This window comes from Balearica regulorum, chromosome 8 (assembly GCF_011004875.1).
Source record: "Balearica regulorum gibbericeps isolate bBalReg1 chromosome 8, bBalReg1.pri, whole genome shotgun sequence".
NCBI lineage: Eukaryota > Metazoa > Chordata > Aves > Gruiformes > Gruidae > Balearica > Balearica regulorum.
Window position 1 is genome coordinate 18,225,383 of NC_046191.1, and position 26,252 is coordinate 18,251,634.

General features: G+C 44.5%; 1 long non-coding RNA gene across 1 annotated transcript in view; it reads left to right on the forward strand.

Annotated features, from left to right (window-relative positions):
* Positions 1 to 4,658, forward strand: part of LOC142602761 (uncharacterized) — a 56,731-nt gene extending 52,073 nt beyond the window's left edge. The window contains exon 15 of the long non-coding RNA XR_012836542.1: positions 3,068 to 4,658. This is a non-coding gene — a long non-coding RNA (uncharacterized LOC142602761). The remainder of the gene's footprint in view (positions 1 to 3,067) is intronic.
* The last annotated feature ends 21,594 nt before the right edge of the window (positions 4,659 to 26,252 follow it).

Consider the following 26,252-nt stretch of genomic DNA (forward strand, 5'->3'; position numbering starts at 1 on the left):
ATTACTTTTAGTAGATTTTTTTTTTTCTGTATTATAGTCACCTAAGGCTTTTGTTTGGTGTTAGGCATTGTGAGAAATCTTTTACACAGGTCATCCGGTATTGCTTTTGTGGCTTTGCTGTGGCACATTACTGTGGATCAGATGAGGGTCTCGCAAGTGTGGTCCCACGTTGGGATGTTGGGAGCAGCCCCAGTGAGGTCTGCTCTCTGCGTCGCGGAGTCTGACCAGGGCTCCGTAACTGCACGAGGCTCTGTGATATCAAGTGTCTAGTGGACACTCCCAAGGAGCCTGGAAACCAGGCAAGCCCAGGAAATCCAGAAACTGTGAGGTGATGCCGACCCCCCAGAGAGGAGGGTGTACCTCTCCTGAAGGGCCTGATTAGCGAGTGGTTTTCTGCTAGCTGCTCTGGTGGCCACGTGTTCTCATTAGCAGCAACATCAGTGCAATGGCAGTATCTTGCTTGCACTAGCCCCAGGAAAACAGGCCAGGGAAAAGCCCTGTAGCAGAAGTGTAGAGTCCAGGAGTAGAAAAAGGAATTGCTCCTTGGTCTCTCTATGGTATCACTGAACACTTCCCTCGAAAGGGCTGTCTAGTCTTCCAAATCCTGTCCACTTGAGGCCTGGAGGGGATAGAAGGAACACATAACTGTAAGATCCATGAGAAATACTGCAAACACTGTTGTAGTCTAAGAGTTTGCATAGGTCCACAAAGGCACTTTGGTTTTGTATGCTTCCACCCTTCATGGTGGCAGAATTGCTCCGCTCCAGAAATGGCTCCAGCAGGCGTGCGGTGAAGGGCTGGGTGGCAGCTGCAGCAGCGGCAGAAACAACAGCGGGCAGCGGGGCAGCCGGGCTGCCGCCTGGTGCACACAAACAGCTTCTCAGAGCAGACTCCGTTCAGCTGTTTGTAGACTACGAGATACCTCCCTCTGTCTCAAAGGCAGTGCCACACGGTTTTCCATGAAAAAGGGTTGTTGTACATGGGGGGGTTGTGTTTCATAGCAGCAATATGAGATACCCAGATTCCTGAAGCATATCCACAGATCCAGAAGTAATCCAAAATAATGACTGTTTCTAAAACAACATAAACCATCATGCACAGACTTGATGGTTTTCCATCTCCAGATGGACATTACTTACATGGCCAATCATTAAAGGTAAACCATATGGCCATAACTCTTTTTTGTTGTGTATATCTCTCGTATGTCAGTGTCTGGAATACATTTGGAATACTTGACTGGAATAGGGGCAGGAGTTGGTCCTTTCCACCATGCAAGCATTTTACCAGCCAGGGAGCTCTAGCAAGCTGCAGGAAGACAGATTCTCTACATTTCCTTGTGCTGGGTCTCTTTTTGTAATTCCACTATGTGCTCTCCAGACAGTGCCATTAGAGCATGTAAAATTTAATTTCCATCTCATCAGTGTCAGAAGCTGATCAAAGATTGCCCACAAAAAATTATTGTGCTACTGGCTGCATCCAGAACATATGGGCATAGCATTAGTCACCACGGCCTCCACAGCTCCTCCAGCAATTATCATCAAGGAGAAGAGGCATGTCATATACTTTAAAGGAAGACACACATTTCCCAATATGTCTCCTAATAGCAAACACCTCTAATTCTAGTACGGCAGGAGAAGTCAGAAATTGAGCCTTATTTCAATCCATAATGTAAAGAGTTGACCTCATTGTCACCTAAACCGCAGCGCCCGGGGCCTGTGTGTTATAAGCCGCTTGCATGCGCTTTGTCTGGGGGCAGCCCTCCAGTGCGAGCAAACACGGCTCCTGCCTAGGGCAGCGAGGCTGATAGGGTGGCAAGAAACAGCAGGGCTGGGATTTTTCCTCTTCTAATACCAGCTTCTTATTTCTGCCTTAACATACTGAGGAATGACATGTTCCTTACACTCCTCACACCAAGGGGTATTTTCTGTTGGCTAAACAACATAAAGTATGTCATTTTTCTTAACCATCTTTGTAATCTCAGATAATGAAGCCACCAGGCACATATTAAAATTAGCGGCGCTGCCCCGAGTAGACGTTTGGGTCCTGGGTAGACTTCTCCCCTGGCTTTGTTCTGCAACAGGAAAAATGCTGATTAAAGTGCAGAAATGCAGTTTACGGGAAAAGGCAGGAGCAGCATTTACAACACGCTCGAATCACACTGCTTTCTGGGGAAAGTGCCCGCTGCCCTTCTCCTCAGGGCCCTGGGGGGGGTCTTGACCATCAAGAGTTGGTTTTTAGCTGTTCGCCCATCTTGGCTACTACAAGGGATGAAACCCAGTGAGGGGATGTTGGTAGCCACCATGTGTGAGGTGCAGGCTGGGAAGGACCGCTGGAGCCCTGGAAACATGGTGAGACACCAGCTGGGGGGAGGAGGCCTGAGGGTCCCGTCAGGCTCTGTGTTCAGTGTGAAACTTGTTAGCAGTGGAGGTTTGTTTTGTGCCATTTCATCTTCTTCTGGGGCAGCTGACTTTGGCGTAAGGATGGCCCAAAGCAAAGTCCAAATCACTCTTTGGAGCCCTTGAGGATTCATAGGGCACGGGGGTATCACGTCAGAGTAGCCGCTGATCACCAAAAATAATATGCAGAGGAATCTGCATATCTCATCAACTCCGTGAGCGCTGCAGAGATGAGACAAGAAAGCTTGCTGATTGATATCCTGCTTGTTTAAAAAACATCTATGAGTACAGTGCACACAGCCAGGCAGCCTTCCATGCCTCCTTGTTTGTTTCCGTGCAGACATGTATCTATAGCGCTGTCTCCTCCTGCCATACCTGGGGTACTGACTTTCCTCAGGAATTTCGCCTTGACTGGATTTCTTTTTCTATGGACTCCCGCAAATCCCATAGTCTATCATTTTGTTACTGTTTATTATTAATAACCATATGTATAGTAGATAAATATATGGTTGTTTCTTGCCTCCCATGAGTGCAAAGAGGAACAAATACATCACTTCCACTCTGACTCTGTTTACATGATGATGAAGTTGAAAGCTTCCATCCTTATGTTTTATACCCTCTGTGATACGGGCTTGCTTTGAATTATGTTCTTTCTTTCTTTACTCCTTCAGATGATCTTTCATTAGCTGCTGTGGTCCCCTATCTGTCTGTCCACGCAAGAGAAGAAACCGATACAGAAACCTTCTCCTTTGACATTTCCATCAGGAATAAACTTCCCTGTGTGTCTGCCCTTTGCTACCTTCCCACTTGTGTTTGGCTTTGCTCCGAAGAGTAAATAAGGAGCCATTCCCAGAAGCACCAGCTCTCTTTGTGAAAAGCCACTCTCAGATCATAGTCTTTTTATGTAAAAAATGAACTTTTTAAAAAAAATTATTGCTGTTTTAAATTAAAACCGAGGTACTTGTCTGGGAAGTACTTAGGCAAAATATGTCCTTAGGAAACATATCTGCTAATTTTCTTTATGAAGAAAGATTCTGTGTTAGAGAAATTAATTGAACCATCTTTCTCTTTGTAGGTTTTTTTTTCACTAGTGATTTTCAGATTTGTAAGTCTTGCATGTCAATGTAACAGATTATATTGGTCACAAATGATATGTGCAGATATAGTTCTTCAGCATTTAAATATAGAATTGCGATAGGCATAGGAGCATTAGAATAAAAAATTTCCTTCGATGTATTTTCACGAAACAATGCTTCAGCAAAGTGAGACCAAAAGTAGAGGATGTAACGCGCTGGGCGTCGCGCGCTTTAAAACCAAATTTGCCTCCTCCAAAGGAGAGGTTTGCTTATTTCCGTGCAATGGAGCATCTAAAGCCGGTAGGACAAAGTGAATCAGGTCATGAATGTACAGTTTGGAGCTTATCTTGTTTGAAGCAGTAATTGCACTGCCCAACACTTGCTAAGAAGCTGCTGTTTGCAAGGCAAATATTTTGTATCAAGTCATTACTGGGTTTGTTACAAGCTGTGGACACATAATAAAAAATGACTACAGTAATATCTTGATGATAGTCCCTACACTGATCAACTGCAAATGATCTGATTAACAGTCAGCTGCTGATTCCCAGTTTAATTAATCCTGATGGGCTATTGATGCGCTGCAACTGTTTGTCCTAATAATGAGTTTTGAAATTAGACTGCGACAAGCCACTTAGACAGCTGCCAAGGAAAATAATCATTTAGGAAGGCGAGCAATGGAGACGGCAGAGGAGGAATGGCTGCTATTTGACAGAAAATTCACATGGCTGTGTCACATGTGTTTTATTTTTACATTTGGAGCACATTAACTGTACCAGCAGTAAGTGGTGACTGCAAGACACATAACTAGCTTTACAATTAAGAATGCTACTTCTCATCAGTATGCAAAAGCTAAACATGAAACATGAAGTGTGTTAATAGCAGAATATATGTAGCTACAGACCATTGAACAATTTAGGTCAGTCCTTTGCAATGTTTAATTAGACTAATATATCTGTTTGCAATTAATAACAGATGTGACAAGCTAATGTGTCCGTGTACTGACAAATTAACCTTTGCCCATCAGCTGCTCGGATCTGTGAGAAAAGTGCCATGTTTTGCCTCTGTTCAACTGAACCTAAATAAAATTGCAGGATAATTATAAACATAAATGTTAATAGAACGTGCTTTCCATGGGAAGCAGAAACCAAAGGCAAGTATTTCTCAGCCAGGTCGTCATACTGTACTTTGCCACGTGACAAAAACTGCAAATTATATTTTTCCATTTGTCTCAGTGCAATTAGTGTTTGGTTTGACAGATGCTAGTTCAATAGTCCTCATCGCCAATGGACCTGGGACATACCAGAGACCCTAAATTAATGGCCAGGGTAAGAATGCTTCCATAGCCAGTCAGTCTTTGGCTTTATTTGCTGTCTGCAAGCAAATGTGCCCTCAATTTGTGACAAGCCTTGCCACTGAAGTGACGTGGCAGACATGTCTGTCAGGACTTGGGCTGAGGCCATCAGCATATTCCAGATAAGTAATGGGAGCATCTCTCACCCCCTGGGCTGGTGGTCTGTTTGCATTTCCAATATAACCTCTCTCACACTCTCTTTCACTCGCTCCCCCCCCCCGTATAAAATATATATATATATTTAAAAATTATAGGCACCATATTTTTATATATATAATATATGCATATTATAGGCATCTTTCCCTGCTCTGCATTAGGCTCTGTTAAAAAACCCGTTATTGATGTGATTTATTGTGATTGTGTATATATACATATATATACTTACACACATACACACAGAAATGTGTGTGTACACATGTATACACATGTGCAGATACCTATACACATACACATACACGTCTATTATTTATAGTAAAGGTACTTGCACATAGTATTATAATGTAAAATTTCAGATTCCATGAAATGCTTATTTTCTACTGGATTTGACCTAAACTGCATCCTTTTCATATTTATATTATATTGTATAAATATTTATCCTATGTTCAAGATTTCGAAAGCGAGTGGCATGTTTGGATGCTCCATGTCTGCATGCTTACCACTGCTGCCAAATCAGCCTTTTGGGGCACGTTGATGTTGGCACGGTGGCTTCCTCTGAGTGCTCTCTGCTAACGGCTGTCAAAGTCTAGATACTGGCCTACGCAGGCTCAGTGCTGCCAGTCCTGAAAGTCTTGCTCTGCATTTTTGTACGCTTGTTTCTGTTGATTAGGAATATATTAATCGGTGACGTCCCTGGAGGCTGACTTCGTGCTGAGATGGCGTGAAACCTGTCGTGTGATTTAACACAGCACGTTCTGAGGAGCAACAAGCCTGGGGCTCCTAGTGTGGCCCAAGAGACGAGGGGCTTCAGCGCTGGTCAGTTTGGAGAAGCTTTCAGCACATACTCTCGACAGGTGCCTTTCACTCATATCTAAAGTTTTGGTCCCAGGATCACCCCATTTTTGGATTATATTCATAGCATCACATCTGAGATTGAGTAGTATCAAATTATCAACAGCCTAGAACTAGCATCAGGATTTGAGGAAAAACTCGTAAAAACAGGGCAATGTTAAAACACAAAGGAACTATCAATTACGTGTGCTACTGCTCCCTTGGACACCTTCTGCTTTGTGCTGCTTGAATATACACATTAGGACTAGATGTACATCGACATCCCTTACCCAAATAAGTGTCCAGAGGTAAAGCATCAATATCTTTCAGCAATAAAACCACAGTATCCACCCATTTTCCCTCCTAAAGGGCAGATGCCCGCAGCCTACTTGCGCTGCCCCTAAAATGAATGCCACATTGTCATCAGCATTCAGCGCCACGGCCACAGAATAAAGGGAGCCCAGCCAGCCACATGAGAAAGAGGAGATAAAAAGAAAGCAGAAAGCAAAAATAAAATGCCTTAAGTCTGTGCTGCAGACTTTGCTCTCCCTCGCTAATCGATCGTCCTCCAGGTGCTCATTCTCTCTGCCAAGCGTCTGGCGTGTGGTACGGGCTGTGGATAGACCAGCAACCACCCAAATACACGACACAACCCGGGCCCGTGCGGGTGAGAGCGGCAGCGGGCGGTCGTGCCGCTCTCCCACCCAAAGAGTGAGCGAGCGCTGCTCCCACAACACGGAGGACTCGTCCTCCTTCTCGTCCTCCCTAGCTCTGACAAACCTTAAGAGAGGCCCTCACGCCCCTTTCTTTCACTGGAAGCTTTGCTTCACGGCGAGAGGTTTCTCTGCAAAAGCTGTCCTTTCCAAGGGGAGCGGAGATGGAGAGCAGCAGGAGCCACGGGGGTGCTCCACATTTGATGGCACCTCTCCCAGCTCTGCATTAGGCTCTGTTAATAAACCCATGTTGTTGATGGGATTTACTGAGAGCAGACCTTGAGCAGGCTGTCCACATGTTAACAGCAACAAGTCACGGGACGTTCCTGCCTTTTATGGCCAAATATTCTATCCCATAGTCCACATCTTAAAGCAAATTTTGTTTAAGTGAAATTACCATCTTATTTGTAACTGGGCATTCTTCATTTCTAGTTTGATTTTTTTCTTCCGCTGTGGGGCATGTTCATCCTTCAAAATAAAAATAAATTAGAAAGGTATGTAATCTGAATCAACTAACAGCTGGGAAAAGAAGAGCACAGCCTATTTTGACATATGAACAGTCCTGGAAGAAGTGAGCTATCCCAGTCCTTCCCTCGAAGCCCTGATGTGAGGACAGGAGAAGTGAGGGTAGAAGAAGGACACTCCGTGTGATAAGAACCCTGGTGTTACAGCTGTTTGCTGCAGAAAGGAACAAGCCCTATAAGAGACAGTGCCACCCAAAACAGTTCAGGTACAGACTGGAGCCTTTTTTTTGCCTGTGTGTATGCTTGCAAAACAGTTATGCCTCTGCCTAAGCACTGGCCAGCGTTCCAGGCTCTTCTCTTTCTTTCAGGCAAGAGTTTTGAACTTTGTTCCCTGTGTTTGGTGACGGGACGGCGTGGGGCACGCCGGGCGTGCGTTACTCTTTACAGAGGGGAAGAGTTGCACCACACTCGGGTGCTACAAGTGCCCAGAGCTTGAGCTGCAGCAGGCCTGTGCCAGCTACGCTACAGACTGGTCATTTCAGAAGGTTTGTTTTTCATAATTGTACAACTGCTCATGTGTTTGAAGGAGGGAATGGATTTTGAGATGACTCCTGCCCCCTTTTTGCCCTGTGTATTCCCGGGAGCCTGTCAGAAAGGTAGCTACTGGTTCTCAGGGGAAAAAAGAAGTGTAATGGATCGGAAAAGCGTATACTTTACTTTGAAAAGTTCATCCACACGTTTCTGAGTAGTTTTGGGGGAAAAAAAAATCTATAAATGCTACATAACTTTTTCATGAATATGGCCTTTAGCTAGGCTGAACTTCCAAAAATGGGTTTGAACTACTACAATACCATATCCCGACGGCTCCGGGTGTAAGAAAGCCCATGTGTGTGTGCTTCCAGGAAACCGCTGTGACAGCTGTAGATGAACCTAAATAGCAGGAGATCCAGAACCAATAATTTCTAAATGATGTGTGAGACTTTGGAGTGGATTTATCCCTCTCGCCCCAGTTCTGAGAAGCTCCTCACCAACGAGCGAGTGGTTTACTCCCTTGCATGTGGCTGCTGAGCGGAGGGCTGTACCTGCTCCCGTTTCTGCAGGAAGCCACTATCGAGCTTTGGAAAGTTGAGCGGTTTAAAACCAAAGACAGTTTCTGGCCTTTGGGTTAGCATGTTCCTGCCACGGCAAATCTCGCTGCAGAGGTGCCAAAGGTGGATATTGTGCGCGGGATCCCAGCGCGATGCCCAGCACACATGCTAAACACTGAATACGCTCTTCTGAATAGGGTTTTTATTTAGGTAGCAAAGAAGAAATGAATGAAAATCTGATATTCGACATATAGGCAGGCATAACTGAGAGGGTGGAATTAACTCTTCGACCGTCATTCTTGCTATTTTACTTAAAAATGTGAGGCTTTGTAATGTTTCTTGCACACTGCAACTTTTACGTTTCACATTGCAAGAGTTACTTCATTTCTCTATAGAGCTACAATCAAAGGATATGTGTATGAGGGGCCTAATAATTTTCAGAGATTTTTGTTTCAAGCCATTAAAGCTGAAATACATTACTTGCTTTCCAAAGCTTTCAGAAAATAAGCAGATGAAAGCTCTGGGCTCTTTGTTGTTCTTGTTCTTCCACTTGTGCAAATAACATATAATAACACCTGCATTCGAAAACTGGGGGGTTGTGCCCTTCGTATCCCAAAACAGTATAAATTGATGTGGTTTAGATCGGCTATTAAAAATTCCTCTCTACCTTCGCCTCTATTTACAGCAAAGCAATATGGCTCTGGTGGACTGGTATTATGGATACATGGTATTACTGCATAACCTATCATCATATGAAATTAGATTCTCTATCAAAAACAAAAGTTTTAGCAGGATGAAATTATGATTCTGTGAGCAGGTCTCCTGCTCTGGCATCAACATTGATGCAAAATTGATGAAACTTCCAAGTGAAATTGCATTGTTTGATCTTCACAGTCCTGGAATAACATAGCCTAAAGCTACAGTTTCTGTAAACTTACTTTGCACAAACGACTTAGCCAGTACTGATGTATTGACATAGTGTGCCCATGAATGACATTAGGGCTACTTAGAAAAGAGACAAAATAACAGCAAAAGAATGCAGCAATTGGTTCTGAAATTACCTTTTTGCAGTGAACCTCTCTGAAAAATTACCTTTTTCTGCTGAGTCTCACTCAAAAATTACCTTTTCCAACTGAAGCTCTCTCAAAGTGCCTTGATGTTAAGCAATATAGTTTTTAGTTGAAAATGTCACAAGGCCATGAAAAGAAATTGATAGAAAATTTCAGGGTTCCTTGTTGATATTTGAAGCAGCCTGTGGATTTTTGTTCTTTAACACAGATCTTCTCTGCTGTGCTACCACTTTGATTTCTGTATTGCCAAAACCAGCATGTTTCTAGGCTTAATGGCTTCACCGAGAGGAATGTGAAGGTGATTTAGTTATTGCTGTGGAGGTGATGTTACCAGCAGGAAATTGGTAAACAGATGTTTTCTGAGCCCTTTCCAATCACATTGAAGGGGTTGGTTTGTTTTTAATCATGAAATAGAATGAATAATCTCTCTAAATGTCTTCCTTTTTAAAGGCACATATAAATACAATAGTACTCTGATTATCCGAACTACTTGGGTGAAGGTGTTCAGATATTTGTCTACGTATGTGGCTGAGGGGGAACAGTGATCCAGAGCTCGTGGAGATCAATGGAAGGGCTCCCACAGCCTCAGCGGGCTTTAGCTCACACCTGTAACTGGAAGTTAAGAGACCAGGTGACTGCCAGCAGGAATTTAGAGTGGAGGATTGCACAGACAGGGATCAGGTTTTTCTATACTCGATAAGACCGAAGCCTCAGGCTGTTCGTGCAGGTGGATCTAACACCTGTACACAGCCTCAGTGAACTGTGGCAGGCAAAAGAAGCAGTGTATTAGCAAAACTGGGAGTCGGGGGACGCTGAGATTAAAGGTATGGGCCCCTGAATAAGACACCATGGGACAGCTAGGGGGTAGTTTTACAGTGCGTTGACAGTAATTGCATGTGTGCAAGTTCTTACTGCAGTAAATGCAAGGTTACCTTTCTCTGAGGAGTAAGGTACTTTGCATTTATGAGGGGTAAGAGCATGGATGCAGGCAATTACTGCAGAAGAGCTGACTCTCCACGAGCTCTTACCCTTGTAACTTGTTCGTGTGCTCATGGGATCAGGGAGAATTCATCTTACTTGCAACCAGGTACTTGGTCTAAGCTGGCAACTGAGGTTCCCTCAATAGTCAACGGAAACAGAGAGGCCCCTTCAGGTTCCTCTCACCTGTCCCCGTGGGACTTTCACCCCTTCTGATCACAGGTCTTTAGGAAGTCCTGGGCACTCCAGCTGCCCACATGCAGTTGAGATAACACATGCACAGTGCCTTCACAGAGGTGACACTTGTGACACACATTCCTTTGTGCAGCACCCAGCTTTGTGGTTAACCTGCAGCCTACCTGGAACGCACAGCATGGAACCTGATGTGCACCGCTGTCGGTGTCCTCTTCCCAACAGGCCCATCTCCAGTTCCTCCAGAAACTGCCCTGAGGCATCTGTCTCGTCCTATTGACAGTGGAGGGACGCCAAAGACAGCCATGACTGCGTAGGGCAGTTCCTCCATGAAGATGGGGGAACGAGGGCTGGCAACTGGTTGCATGGATGCTCTGGGCTGATACGAATGAGCTGTTCATGTGAGATATTAACTTTACCTCCGAAATGTAGTGCAGGATCAACAGCTTATGGAGACGGTGAACAAGGAGCTGCCCAATAAAAAGGGAGAAACGCAGTCTTAAGAATGGACAGTGGTGCCAGCCGGTTTCATGGGAGAGAAAGCTTTACGCAAATTGTGATTTCAGACCTGAATTGTTTGAAACAGATAAATGATAAATAGGTAAACAAATTAAACACAAAATTATTAGAGATAATATTAAGAAGACGAATTACAAATCCCTTTTGGTTGTGTATTCTGCTACAAGGGAAACAGAACAATGCATTTAATAGAGGATACCTGAGCATCAGCTATTATCGGTCGATGAACACCGCAAGATCAGCTTTGAGGTTTATATTTAATTAATATATTGAGCAGATTTAGCCAGATAAAAGCCTACAGAAGGAACAAAACACTTCTTACAGAAACATGCATGTTCTTATGTACATTTTTGAGGCACTGTAAAATATGTTTATTACAAATCATAGCATTTCAATCTGATACCCCTGAGTTCCTGAATTCGGGGCAAGCACAGGATTAATCAGCACCCTTCAAATTGTGAATTGTTTGCTTCCCTGAGAAAAATCTATGCAATACCTTCATTGATGTCGTGTATATTGACTTCAATCGTTGGTCAATACTCCCTGCCTGTGGCTCTGACATTGTTACCAGGATTGTTAACTACAGCTGGCTGGAAACAGACGGTTGCATGTTGTGAAAGAGGTTTCAAAATTTGTTTTCAGTATCTATTAATGCAAAAAGAATGAACCCTTCTGTATTACCGGATTAACTGACATTTAATGAAACTGCTGGAGGCCCCATAACACGTTTTGAGGTGTATGTATGTGCCTTGGTAGCTGCGGAGGGGTGCTGTGCTGCAGTCCAGCGTAGGTCTGAGTGCGGAGCATGCCGGCTCGCAGCCAGCCCAGGCAGTGGTAGGAAGGTCACCAGGATCCAGCATGGAAACTCAGTTTTTGCATAAATTTGAAACTGGTGACTGCCTTTGCCAGCCCTCCCTCAGCTCATGGAAGGCTCAGGGGGCTTTGCCAGCAGGGGTGGGGAGAAGGATGCGAATGTAAGTATTTATACTGTACAACAGTAACATACAGCATGCGCGTGCAGTAACAGTGTTTGAGGTAGGGCAAATATTTTGGTGGTGGATGCTAATTTTTTTCAAATCCTATTTTCTTGTGCCAATCCAAATCTTTCTAAGTGCAAACAGTTCTCCATCACTGATATGGGGAAAAGGGACGCACCTTTCCACGTGTGGCCCAGACGAGGAGCGCTATGAAGCCTTTTAACCCGCAGCCAGCAGCAAGGGGCCTCGATGGTAGTGCGGGAGGCACAGGTCCCTGTGCGGAGGTCAGTGCTCTGTATAGCAGGGTGCAGTGACAGCCAAGGAGCTAATAGCAGAAGTTTCCCAAGCAAGTCCTGCAGACGACAGCCTCCATGCAGGATTAGTGCCTTTTCGTAGATCTGAGGCTGGGAAGCCATGCCGTGTCTTTTTCAATCCCTTCCTCTTCCTCCGAGGAAGGGGAGTTTCCCTGTCAGAAACACCATCGGGTGATTTCTTCACTAGTCTGCCCCATGAGGATGTGGCACGATAGCACACAGAGGTGCAACTCTTAACGGGCCAAAGTGATGATTTCTATCATTCCGTGAAAAAAAAAATCACAAAATAAAATCATGTAGCCACACTCTTTACCAGGCATGCCAGTAAATGTCCTGCAGTGTCCCTGAAGGAAAGAATACTCTAAGTCTTTCCATTTAAAAGATATGGGATGGGTCTCTTCCCAAATCAGCACCCTTTTCAGAGGAGCCAGCCCCGGGAGGCCACAGCCCAGCCAGGTCTGCCTCCGGGTCTGCTCAGCCTTGGGCAGCTTTCCGGGGCTGCATGCAGCCACGCGCCCCAACGCTTCCCGCAGGAAGGCTGCTCTGCCGAAGGAATTGGCTGTTTGTTAATCAAGAGGCACAGGCCAGCTCTTTTAGCAGTAATTAACGTGGGGCACTCAGGTATCCTGGCGTGGAGAGATCCCATTTTAACACTCAGCTTCATTCCATGCTGAAACAAATCTATTATAACCTTTGGCATTTTACTCATTACTACCTCATTAGCCTGCTAATGGGACGTGTCGCGGGACTCATGTCTGTAATTATACAAAAATCAAGGGGAGAAATACGATTCTGTAGATTTCTGAAATCCATTCCAATAAGCAGGAGCTCCTTCAGGGAACTAAATTTGGAGGAAGGCTGGATGCTGCTGCATCAGTTTGCTGTTATAAGACAGGCTGGCACTGCGTGTCCTGCACATCTAAAGCTCAGGGTGACTAGGAGTTTGGGGTACACAAGAAGCGTAGGCTAGAGCAGAGGAGGTCCCTCCCTGCAGAATACATGAGGTAAAGACACTGCTGTCTGAGATTTCTACGAGGGTAGGAAAACTATGTCTCCTGCCCCATTATAATTTTATGTTCCTTAAAAATAAATATATGATGTATGGAATAAAAGAAAGGGACAGGGGTCATTAATAGGCCAGACGGGATACTATCAAAGTGTCTGTGGCTCCCCACATACATTAGTGGTGGAACATGCTCTCCATAAAGAACCCAGTAAAATAACTGCACGCCAAACAAATCCTCCTAAAAAGATTGCTCAGGTTAAAGTCCAAATCCCCTCATTACCTTGTTTTTTACATCACGTATGTATCTAATGTTCTTTCAAATGTTCCTGACGTTATTTTCCACCTCACAAGAGCCCCAACAACACACAGCCTGCCTTCACGCCCAGTAATTTCTGAGGCCGCATCAGTGTCCGGGCAGACGAGCGCCTGTTTGCGGGTTTGGTAGCTCGCCTGCAGATCCAAGCTGCAGCCACGAGTGCGGAGGAGGGGAGCGATGCCAGAGGACTGCGGCTTGGCAGACGCTGGGGCTTGTCCCCCCCTCCCTGCACCGGCCCTTCCCTCTCCGGAGCGGACACGAGCCTTGCCCCGGCCCAGGGGCCCATCCCGCCCCCCCCCGGGGACACCCGAGCCCCCGGTGCTATTTGGGAGCCCACCGCTAGATGTCCCATGGATTAAACCGGAGGGAAGGATCGCGGCGGTGGCAGCAACAGCCTGAGCGTGAGGTGTGCCGGGCCGGGCCTGTGAGGCCGCGGGGGGAGCAGCTCCGCTCCGGGGGGCCGGGTTCCCTCCACGGCTGTAGCGCGGCCATCGCGCGTCGTGTACGGCGCGGAGGCGATGCCGTTTATTTGGCAAAGAAACACTGAGAAAGCTCCTGCACAGACTGCCGTGGAGCCTGAATTTTAAGGCGTGCAGCACTGCACGGCTGTAGGCAGAGCACTCCTGCTCTAAGACCAGGCTTTGGCTGAGGGTTTCTCCACCTCTCGAGCCGCACGGCGCTGCCTGCCTCGGATCAAGCTTCTCCCTTTCTTTTCTTTCTAAGGACATGCATTTTTAATAGAAGCAGGTATCACATTTTTCTTTTACAAGAGGGACACAAAGCTCTCTGTATTAATTTCTAGGAGTCGGAAGTCAAATGAAAGATAGTTTTTATGTTCTGTCGTAGTCTGCGGGTGCCCTGGGTTACGAAATGGGGCAGCCCAATAGTTCAGAAGTGTGAAGTCAGCACTGGTTTCTCCAGAGCTCTGCCGGGACTTGAGGGGTCCAGCAATCTTTTTTCATAGCCGTGTCCTTCAACAGCAACAAACACATGTATTTTTAAAAATGCTGGGGCCAGGGGAAGCAAAGGAAGCATTTATCAATATTTTTTAAAATCCATTTAAAATATGGAAATAAAGTGTAAAATGCTGCATTTCTTTCCAGTGCCTCTGAAGGGGAGTTCCAGAGAGGCGGACGTAGCCATCGTAAAGATTGCTTCCAGAAATACAGGACTGGAAATGGGGAGACAAGCAAGTTTATATTACACAAACACACACACACTAGGGGTGAAAAAAATAAGAGAATATAGTCACCTGGAGCCAATTGCCATGCACTTGTTTTATGTGCTGGAAAACCTCTGACAATACATAACTGGCTGAAAAAAAATCAGATGTGGTAGTAAAAAATACGCAGCTAGTATTTATGTCTTGCCCTTTAATAAAAAAAAAAAGTGTGAGTTATTGTATGATCGTTTATATATTACAGGGAATATGAGACTCACTTGATTAAAAACTAGCTGAAAGAATAAACCTGTTTCAAAACCCCAGCAGATTAGTTTATATAAGGCCAGGGATTAAGGATATCTCCAATGTCATTTGCCTTTTTTTGGTGTGCTGTGTTATGGCACCCTTGAATATTTCTGCGCTAGCCATAGGCAGTGACATCCAGTAGTGAGGGCAAAAATGAGCAACTACAAGCTTGTCTTCCAACTTCTAAACTTAGCTGATAAGTAGCTCAAAACATGGTTCTCCTCTGTGACAGCCCTCAGGCTGTTCAGCGCTTGCAGGCAAACTGCCACCCAGCCCTTCACCTGGCGAAGCAGGGAAAAGCAGCAGCAGACACGAATTAAAGGATTGTTTGTTGGATTTTATTTTGGTTTGGTTTTTTAAGGGGAACTTCCTGGGTTTATTGCAGTTAATTTGATTTACAAATATCCCAAAGGAGACAAAAATGCAGTTTAAAGCCATGGACCTTCAATCCAGCAGCAGAGCCAAAACCCCTGCAAACAGAGCCGAACTCTGGGCTGCTGCAAAGCTGCGTGGGGTGGGAAGGCAGAAAAGGTCGAGTCATTTGCGGTAGGAGGGGTCTGGCAATGGCATTGGCTGTTGTGCTTAACTAGACTGTGTGAAAACTGTCTTTAGTTGACAAATTGACGGTCCCATCATTGCTAAACAGAAATGTAAACCGTGTCTCAGAGCTGGGGGGTAGGCTCTGCCAGGGTCGGCAGGCTGGGGGGGTTACGGGGGTACCCTGGTTGTCTGCGAGCGTAAAATTGGAAGAGACCATGACAAACAGTTCTGGAAAGCAGACCGCAAGGTAGACTTGGAGAGGAATGCTGCTTTCTGCTGCTTTGCTGGCTTTCCTGGAGACAGAACATGTTGGATTTGAAAAGGTCTCTGAGCAAAAGGGAGAACGGGCAGGAGGGAGCCTGAGGAGCAACCTGGGTTACAGCCGCTCACAAGGCATCACAGCGCCGGCAAAGTCCACCATAAATCGCACGGTGAATTAGCGTCTTGGTATGGATATATTGATGGCTGATGTCCTTTGAGTTAAATAACAGAATAAACATGGATTTGTAATCTTAAACCCCCTCCTGCTGTGTTTAATGAATTTTTAGTTCAGGATGTACATAAATAATCAGATAAGTCAAACAACAGGAATTACATTTTACAAAGAAAAATAATTAAACCTAAAATATAGACTAAGTCATTGTTATACAAGGAAATGTAAATAACCTCAGCCAAAAAAGTGCAGGAGTACACTTGCTCAGCTTTAAAAGTCCCACACACTGACAGACAGGAAGCTTATACAAATATTGTCTTTTATTATAATGTAGAAAACATAAAGCTGTATCAGGAGTAATAATAATTTCTGAAAGCTATTGGAAAATAAAATAAATGTCAGATTTGTATTCAGGAATTAATTTTAACATAATAATTCCAATTAAGTTCATTAGGTAAAATTAAAAAGAGTTTATTAGAAAAACACTCTTTAAACATGCAACGCAGAGCAGAATTTTCTTCTAACTGGGACATGCAGTAATAGTGAAATAGCACTGAGTCACATTTGATATTGCTCTTCTGAAAACTTAATAGGGAAAATTTTCCATGGCTGAGACCTGATACTCTATAATGCCGACTTGGGTTTTTCTTTGGGTTGGTTGGGGTTTTTTTTCATGAGCATACTGTTATTTCATATTTTTTTTCTCATTCCACCGTTTAGAAAGAAAAAAGTGAACAGGTGAAGCACAACCTTTGGTAGACTGATCTGTGACACCCCCTAATCTTTTGATACTGCCTTGATTTCTAATTGTGTTTTTCACATTTTTAGCAAAAGAAATATGAAAAAATCAGAAATGTAGCCTATATTATTATACTTTAATGTGATGTTCTACTTTTCTGTTTGTAGTTCTTGAAGTTTTTGTCTTACTTCATTAAACATTTAATAAATCACTGCCAGTTTTGTGACAGATTTTAACCACAACACAAACAGCAGGAGGTGTAAACTCAGTTCAGTTCGTATAGGCATATAATATCCGTGTCGACATCATCATCGCCTCAAGGCATATTGGCAAAACGGCCAATGGAAGCTAAGCTTTTTCCGACAAAGCTTCGAAAATAAAGTTTTCTTCTTTTATCTTACTACAAATCAATTGGAGCCCTTACAGCAAAATCCTATAAAATAACTTCAAACACCGCTTCTTAGTCTAAAAATTTGTATTATGGCTAAAAGTCTTTGAAGTTTTATGACTGAAGTTTGGAGAAAAATGATTTAAGTGCTATCTGCTAGACATCAGAGTGTCAAAATTTCTCTCAGTTTTCTTGACACATAAACTGCTACCTACTGTATGTTTTTTAGGGTTGGGGTTTTTTTTTTTTCTTTCTTTTAACCGCCTAACCCAGCTTGCTTGATAAAAGTTTCTTAACTGCAGTTTATCCCATTGAATTAATACCCTTTCAAGCTTCGGCTTAAAATAACTGATTATTTTTTGTTTTTAGCTCCTCTGACGACGCAGGTGGTTAGGGGTTGGGGAATAAAGCCACTTTGCAAGTGTCATATTGATTTTTTGAATAGAAAAGGAAGCAGGTAAAGTGCCCAAAACAATGCATTTGCAGAGCGTGCAGCCAAGTCCTCGGTTTGAGGCCAATGTTGGATGGAGGTCTGTTGTGGTGAGCTGCTTCACAAAGGGGAGAAAAACTCCTCCCCCAGGAAAAGCTGCAGGGTGGGCAGCTCACAGGACACCCAGAAATGTTGGCAGTGGTTCAGGTTTCATGCTGCTGCTTTTGAAACATGTCAGTGAAAGAGACCCCCCATCCGCATCCCCTCACCTGCTGCAGCATGACACTGGCGAGCGGGCGATGGTTAAACGCTTTGGGTTGCTACTGAGGTACCCAAGGCCCAGGGAGGCCGGGAGCAGGACGCATCCTGCCCAGCTGCCCCCAGCCCTTTCCTCAGGCGGAGGCTGGTCCTTATAAACCAGGCACCCGTCAGCGCCCCGCGCCAGGCACACTGGTCTGTGCCCAAACACCATCATGAAACGCCGATTCATTGGAATCGCTTTATTTGGTTAAAATGCCCATCGAGCATGAAAAGCTGAGGAAGGACTTTGAAATTGTGGACACACACACACAAAAAAAGCTCGATCTAAGCCATGCCCTTTCTATTTACTTTTTTATTTAATTTAAGAAATAATCAGAAAAGAATGTGAAAAGTATTCACTGTAGAAGAAAAATGGTGTTGTAATGTCAGAGTTGCATCAAAGTGACATGTGTCAGAATTCAGTAAGATGGTTTGCATACAAAAATTAAGCAAGGAGCGTGAAATCTTCTGCAGAGAGCAATGGCAAAAATGTTTTAAAAAAAACCCCCAAAACCCACAAACTATGTCATCCTGCATACTGCAGCCTTGCAAAATTTTATTCACCCAAGATGAGTGATTTGTTTTGATGGGCAAGCAAAATATAATCATTTGAGGGAAGAAGGAGGGAAAGGGGGGGGGAGGGGGGTGTCCATTATCATCATCTTGGAAAAGGGTGGGTGAATAGCTTTTGTGCCTAAGCTGGTAAATTTGTAGTACAGCTTTGCATGGCTGGAATAATATAATAAACTGACTTAAATATAAATGCCATTTAGGAACTATTCCATAGTGAACAGTTAAAATGATGGCATTCAACAGAACTGCCACAACAGAGCCTGCTGTTGCTGCTAATTTGCTGAAGTAGATCTGCTGTCTGTACTTCCTCCGCTGCTCCTGCTGCACCTCAAGGCATGCTGAGGGCTCATCCATCATGTGCTGGCTCATAACAAGGCAAGAAGAGGGAGCTCGATTGTAGCATACAAGAAACTGAAGTGTAGGTCCAGAAGGTCACAGGAAACCATCAACTGTTTAGAACAGGCGAGCTGGGAAAAGATCTTGCTGAGGAAAACATTGCAGGAATACAGTTGTTATGCTCCTCCAGAGCAGCCATGGAGGCCGCTGTTGGCAGCGGTGGAAGCTGCGTGCAGGCAGGGCGATCCAGAGCACACTAAGGACAAACCCCGGAAGGCCACATCGTGCTTGATAAGCTTTTAATGCAGAACAATTGCAAATTGCCATTAATGCTCCAATGGAGAACTGAGATACACAAGCTTTTTCCCTTCTGTCGTGTGGCATTAGGTCAAAAGAATGGATAATTACAGCGATACATTAGTCCCGCCGGAGAGCTGCGCTGACACATGCTACATGTGGGCATGTCTTCAGCACCTACGCACGTGCTGCCATGACCTAACTTTCAAGCAGTCGCTCTCACGTCACATCACGCAATGCACAGCATTGAGCAGGCCTCGGGCTCTAGCAGGCGGCTCTGGAAATGTGCCTTGCCCTTTCATGACCTTTTCACCTGGCCCTTTATGAAACAGTAGGTAAAGGAAGCCACACTGGTCCGTGCTATCAGACAATGGCCAGGTGGGTATTAAACCTCCTGGCAAACAGTTTAACACATTTCCTAAACCAATTCTCCGTGATAAACCACCAGGCTGCAATGCAGATGATAAAGTTCCATCTGACAGTGCACTCCAGACTTCACACTACCAGTCACGTCGATCAACATCTGAACTAATGTCAGAGTCTTCACTTACTAATGAGCTGCTGCACTGAGACGCAGCCTTGCTATCAGTCAGATACCTGTAATGAGGTAGAATGAATGGCAAGGCCCCTCTTCAGACGCTTCCTCTCATCTAGCCATAGAGGGGCTTCGTTATTCCAGTACAGACCAAGAGTTTCTTCCTGAAGGTCTCTACCAGCAGCACACACAGTTACTCTAGCACCTCATTTACATGTTAACTGCAGCTGTTTGGAGAATTTCTACTGGGAATGATTTTTTTTTTTTTTTTCCAATCCCGGTGCTTGCATATAAGGGCTGTAGTCCCAGTGCTTGCATATAAGGACATTTTAATGTACACTTCAAATTCAAATATCCCCAAGTTGGGCACCTCCATGTAGCACTCTGCTTTCCTTAAATTATCTGGCCACAAGGCATGTTTGTCCAGCTGCCCATGCTTTGATTTTAAGCAGCAGCTACCACACAGTGGTGTATCCTATTTACACATCCCTTAATATCACTGGAGGAACCAGAGGGATGTGCTCCAAATCCATAGCTTTCCATCAACGTAACAAAGCCACAGTAATGATTTCTTTACTTTTCTTTGCCTGTCATACTCCTGCTGAATGGCCTGAACTGAACAGTTACTGCCAGGCCCAGAGGATCTGCCCAAACCAGATCTAGGGCAGTTTGCTAAGAAGGTAATTTAGAGCTGCAGTGATTGAAGAAGCGCCCATAAACTGTAGGAGAGGAGAAGTCGATGAGCAGTAAGGAAAGCTCCAGCATTTGTTAGAATCTCCAACTCAACCTCTCTACGGTATCCTTTTTTAATTAGTAAATTAAGAGCAGGGTGGGTTTTGTTTCTGTACTGGGGTTAAGTCTCAGCACAGATAAGTTGGCTATTGTTTGTTACTCCTATCAAAATAGTCATCGCAGCTTGGGTTTGTATTGCAAACTGAGGTCGCGACTTGTGTCTGTCTCATCTTCCCAAATAATTCAGTCAGGTTTTGTTTTTCTTTATCTTAAACCAACATCTTACATCTCTGTGGCAGGTCTCAGCATGCAATTATGTATTCACTTCTCATTCCATGCCACATAAAATGGGTTATCAAGTTTGTATCTTTAAGACTAATGAGCTGTTGGTTAACACTTTTGAGACAATTAACCAGCAGTATCACTTATCAACTGACAGAGCCATCGTTGTATTCAAATTTCTCCATGGGGCAACTCATATATGCGGAGTTCAGCCCCTGCTGCTTTGCTCTGACAGACAAGGCTGCAGGTGATAAGCAATGGGAAGCCATAAATGACCTGTCCACTGGAGACCCGATATGGTGGTTCACGTGGTCTCTGACATCAGTTGATGATGTATCGGGGCAGATAGGTTAGTGGCACTCAGCAGAAGTGTTTGCATTTGTTACTCCATACGTGCATCCCCTCATAGGCTGGTTATAGGAGCGCGGCAGCTTTTCACGCCACCGTGCTCCACTCCTGCTGCCTGTGTAGGGACCCTGGCCAGGACGCCTCAGCGCCCTGTCAGTGCCTGGATGCTGCAGCAGTCCCTCTGGGCCAGCAGCATCTGGCTCGGGCTAAAGCTGCCCTTCAGGCTCCTCTCACTGCTGCCAAGGGACCGATAAAGTAGACTCAAGATCAGGGCAGAGCAAACCGTCTTCAACAATGGCTGTACCATTATCCTTGACCAAGACACACAGAGGAAAATCTGGTGAGGGTGTGATGAAGTCTCCCAGGGTACATTCTCTGTGAGGACCCAGAGTCTTTAATTTTCATGCTCAGGTGCCTACAGGGAAGTAACCTGGAAGGTGCAGGGTTTTCCCATGCCTTTAAAGCACATACTTTTATTTCCTGGACAGCTGAGATTTCTTGCTGTGAAGTACTTTTTTTTTGTGAAAACACTAATCCTCCACACACGTCTCATTGAAAATGCTTTTTCTATTTCCAGGATTAGTATTTCATTTGAAATTTGCTTTTTATTAATAAAAATAGAGGGTCTCATTTTCTTTTCAAGTTTGTCAAAAGGTTATTTTTTGTCACAGTGCACTTTGCGGGATCCTTGCTGGCCCACTTGGCTGTGGGAGGAAAGAGGCATGGCTCCCAGGAGCAGCAGTCCCACTCCTGCCAGTCCAGCACTCACGTGTGACCAGCAAGTCCCTGCACTGGGCACCCACCAACAGTTCCCGCCGGAAAGCGATGCTGGGGGCACCTCGGGAGGTACAGGAGAGAGCTGGTCCCTGTCTGGAGCAGGCTGCCTGCACACCTTCCCTGCTAGCGGGTATCACAGCCCAGCCACCGGCGGGCTGTTAGCAGAGCAGACGCGTCTGCACAGAGAGGCAGCCGCCACAGCACCTCGTCACCTCAGGAAGAAGCCTAAGGAGCTCTGTTTTGCAGCCTGGACTAAGCATCCTGCCAATACGAGGGCAAGCCTAACCTCTCTGCAGCAAGCACGGCCCTGCCTCACGCAGCATGGCAGCCCTTCGGGAGACGTGGAGTCAAAGCCTCAGCTTCTTCTCCTTGATGCACATTCTGCTCCCAGGGCTCTGCTCCCAGGTTTTTGCTGGCAGAAGTTTGCATAATCCTGGGCTGCACCTGAGAGAAGGATTCTGCTACCTGGACTGCGGCTGCCATTTCCTAACAGTACAGAAAAGCACTGGTGGGAAAGTATGGCAATTCTAAATGTATTATAAATAAAATAAATCCGTGAGGCTACAGGGAGGTAGTGTTCCACCTGAGATTTATATGCAAACTCTGAAATATTAAAAGCACCCTGGTGAAGGCATTGCTAATTAAAAGGATAAAACGTTTGTGTGTAGAGAACAGATTATTTAAAACAGAAATTATTTCTTATTAGGGTAATAGTGTCTAATTAAATGTTGAAAGAGCTGGATAGCAGTTTACACTGTAAAATGATCTGTTAAACATGTTCCCGTTAACATCAATACAGCTATTGACAAGCAGATCCAATTTTGTTTTACTTTGAGAGAGCAGACAATAGCAAGTTTTACTACTGCTATCTTATTTTACAAGCATTAATGAACAATTAACCAACACTAGCAGTCTTTCCATCTGTAATCCTGTAGTAGGATCACTAATCTCCACCACTAGCAGCTAATGATGAAGGTCTCTTAAGCTTTACTTCTTATCTCAGCCAGTTCTTAATACTTGCATAAGTATGCTTTCTGAGCAGGGCGGCCCCCCATTGCTCAGCGTCTTGAATACAAAAGACCGGTGAAATTTTTGAAGGGTTTTCTGTTCAATAATACTTCTATACTTATGTTTGCCTTCCTACAACAACAAACACAAGTGATCAGCAGAGGACTAGCAAGGTCACTAAGGGCTCTGTGTTTCCATACTTGTCCTAATACTTATAAGAATGTATTCATGCCCTATTATATATATTCCCTGGTTGCTCAGGCAGAAGCTCTAAACTAAACTAAACTGAAATGAAATAAAGGGGAAAAAACAGAAGACTAAAACAGTATTTACTTCAAGAACAAGTTTGCTGTTTGTATCGAACAAAAGAAAGTTGGAAAGTGGCTGCCATTAAAAATACATGCAAGATAAACTGAAATTTTTATCGTACACAATACACATGATATTTTCTAACTTCTTTTTCAACGTGTTCCTGCATATACCGTACACACAAGATCTGTATACCAGGATGGCAGGGAAGCCACGATTCTGTTAAGCTTTTCTGGAATATCTAAGCCAAACCAAGGCAGCAACATCTTCCCAGCTGGGAAGCTGTAAGCACAGTGGGTTCTGTCCTGACCCCCATCAGGAGAAGGTGGCAGGCACCCCAGTACTAAAATGGGGTGCAATTAAAATAAAGCCATCCGAGCCTTCAAGGGTATCTTTTGCTTTTCAGAGAAGTGGATGTACCTAAGCAAGACACCTTTTCCCCAGTCCATTTTATTTATAACGTGCACAACGCTTGAATACAACATCCCCGACCCAAGCAGAACTCTGAACAACTCAGGGGTAGTTTCCTGGCCTCAATGAAAGCCTTGACACAACTATTCCAACTGGGTCCAAACACCCACTGCAGCTGCTGAGATTGCTGAGGATGGTGAACAACGGGTGAGTAGCAAAAGGCTAGTTCCAGTCAGGGAGGTGATCCAGGCCCATTAAAACTCATCCTGACCCTGCTCGCATTAAGCTGTGTGGCTGATGGATGAGCATCAAGTTGCCTTATTGTACTTGGAGGTGGAGGTACGTTCTCAGATTGCAACAGGTTACCAGGAGTTGAGAACAAATGTATCTACAACCTATATCCCCAGAGACGTCTTAGCAATAACTAGCAGTGTGAGGTGTCGCTGAGGAAATGTGCTGTATAAGCAGCTAGAAATTGAGAATTAATGTTTCTAATGCAATCAAAAGCTGCCTCCTTGCATGCTCTCTTCCAAGACGTCTTCTAGTCAAAGGCATGCAAAGAAGCTGAATTCACCTGGCACCCATGGCTGAGAGATGTCTTGGAAAAAACTCCTACTGAGTGTCACAGACACTAATTGGCCCCTGCACAGATACAGGCTGGTTTTTTGTTGTGTTTGTGTAATGCATATAACAATGCTGACCTTTTCCTTCACCAGAGCACCTCAGCACAGGCAATAAATAGCATTAATTAGAGAAAAAACCCCACTTGTTCTGTACCTCTGCAGGAATTGTGACTAAGCCTCACTTTTATCACATTGCCTCCTTTTTCTGTGACTGTGACTGCCCAGCATGGCCCAGGTGGCTGCAGCACTTGGCAGGCGTGCAGAAGGAGAGGCGTGCCTGCTCAGGCCAGCCCTTCCACGTGGATGCGAGGGATAGCTCTCCTGGGGCACGGGGCCAGGCTGGCCAGCCTTACCTGAAAAGTACCATTGAGATCCTAAAGTAGGCTGGGGGTGTGTGGTGGAAGGAGCGGGGGTAAAGGAAAGAGAGGTTCTGGGACTACCTGCAGTCTTTATTTATTCAAGTAAAACTACTATTTAACTTGAGAGGAATTTTGCCAAAGTGAAGCCAACTAAGATGTCAGAAGCAGGCCTTATCAAATCTAGAGAGTGAAATGATTACTTATGGACAAATCACCAACCATTAGTGAGAAAAGAAGGAAGATTTTTGATTTGTTTCACCCAGCTTTTCCATTTTTGAGCCTTTGCTGTTTGACTTCATATCTGATGTATGGAGATTTCCTTGATGTGACAGTCACCCGCAGTGTGGGTGGATAGCTCATTCCCACTCCCCTCTGCAGGCTTCAAATCTCAGCAATGACTCCAGGTGACGACAGCAGGATCAGAGGATGGGGAAGAGGAGGTGGATGGAGCTAATTTCAGCTTGACACATTATAGGGACTCACATTACATAGGATGCACTTTGGCAGGTTTATTTAGATTGCCTGTATATTTGACCGTGAGACTCATCTGCTGCCCTGACTGCACAGCAATACTTGAGCCATCTTCAACCAAGCTCAGTTGTACCAGCACCAGGGAGAAGCAATTTCACTGTATTAACACACTCCATCTATACTACATTTCTATACTAAAAGGGCAAATTATCCAGGGCAGAGATCTGGAGTAACACAGCTAAACTCATTCTGATACTTGACATAGTACTTAGGTCCACAATTTCCTGCATTGCACAGCATACCATCAACATACCCCAGGGAAGATGTTTGCAGGGAGGAAGCAGCTCAGTCCTGGAACATCTCTCTTTCACTAATTCGCCCTCGCAAATACCTGTTGGGAATCCAGGGATACTTTCCTGGAAAAGTCACACAAATGCCACAGCTTGCAAGATCATTTGATAAGAGAAGTGTTAACAAGAAAACAGAAATCTGATGCTGTGAAGCGTGTTCTGAGGAGTGGACAGAGGGTGGCCTATTTGTCATTATTCCATGCCTCCTGCTCATTTGCACAGCTGTCAACCCCAGGGCTGCTGGGAGTGGCTGGACAGCAGTATAGTGATGGGCTGCCACAGTAGACGAGTGTAAGAACAGCCTGGTCAAATGGTTCCTTGGATCAAGCATAGAAACGAGCAACTATTTTTCTTCAAATGCTCTCAAAATGCTCATTTACTTCCCTTTAACTTTTGTGTTTTCCCAAAGGGATGGCATTTTTACTCATACCTGCTGTACTAAGAAATGTCAGTGTTTAGCGCACTGTTTCCATTTTTACGATATGATAAAGGGGAAGATAGAAGCTAATTAACAGTATTGTTTCCAAGATAGCAAAAGAGCTTGTCTGTGATGATAGTGCTTTGAATTAACCAGGATGAAGTCAAAACCTTGGTTCAACATTTCCACTTTGTGGATATTGGATATACTTCTCCACCCCCACCCAGCTCACATATTCATTACCCAAATTGCCTATCCTCAAAGTGATAATATAGTGTGGTACAGCATGCCCCGACAGGACACAAATTGACTCTGTGCCTAGATACTACACAGACAGTGTAAAGCAAATATCTCACTCTATTATCTGTTGTCTCTATGAATCAACAGATTACATGGTTCACTGGGTAGCTGAATAACTTTTACACAGTTTGCTCATATCTATTTACACATATTCTACAAAAAATGCATTAACACCAAAGAACAAATGTAAAAAAAAGTATACCTGCAGAATCTAGACAAATTACACATGTGAAAAAAACAGAATAAACAGTCTTGCTTAAATTTCATATACAATATCTGTAGATACAAAAGGAGCTTTCTCTAGCAACAGAAACCCAAGACTAATAGTCCTGTGGAAGGCCCTAAAAACCTTAAAAGGAACCTTATAATTTGTGACAA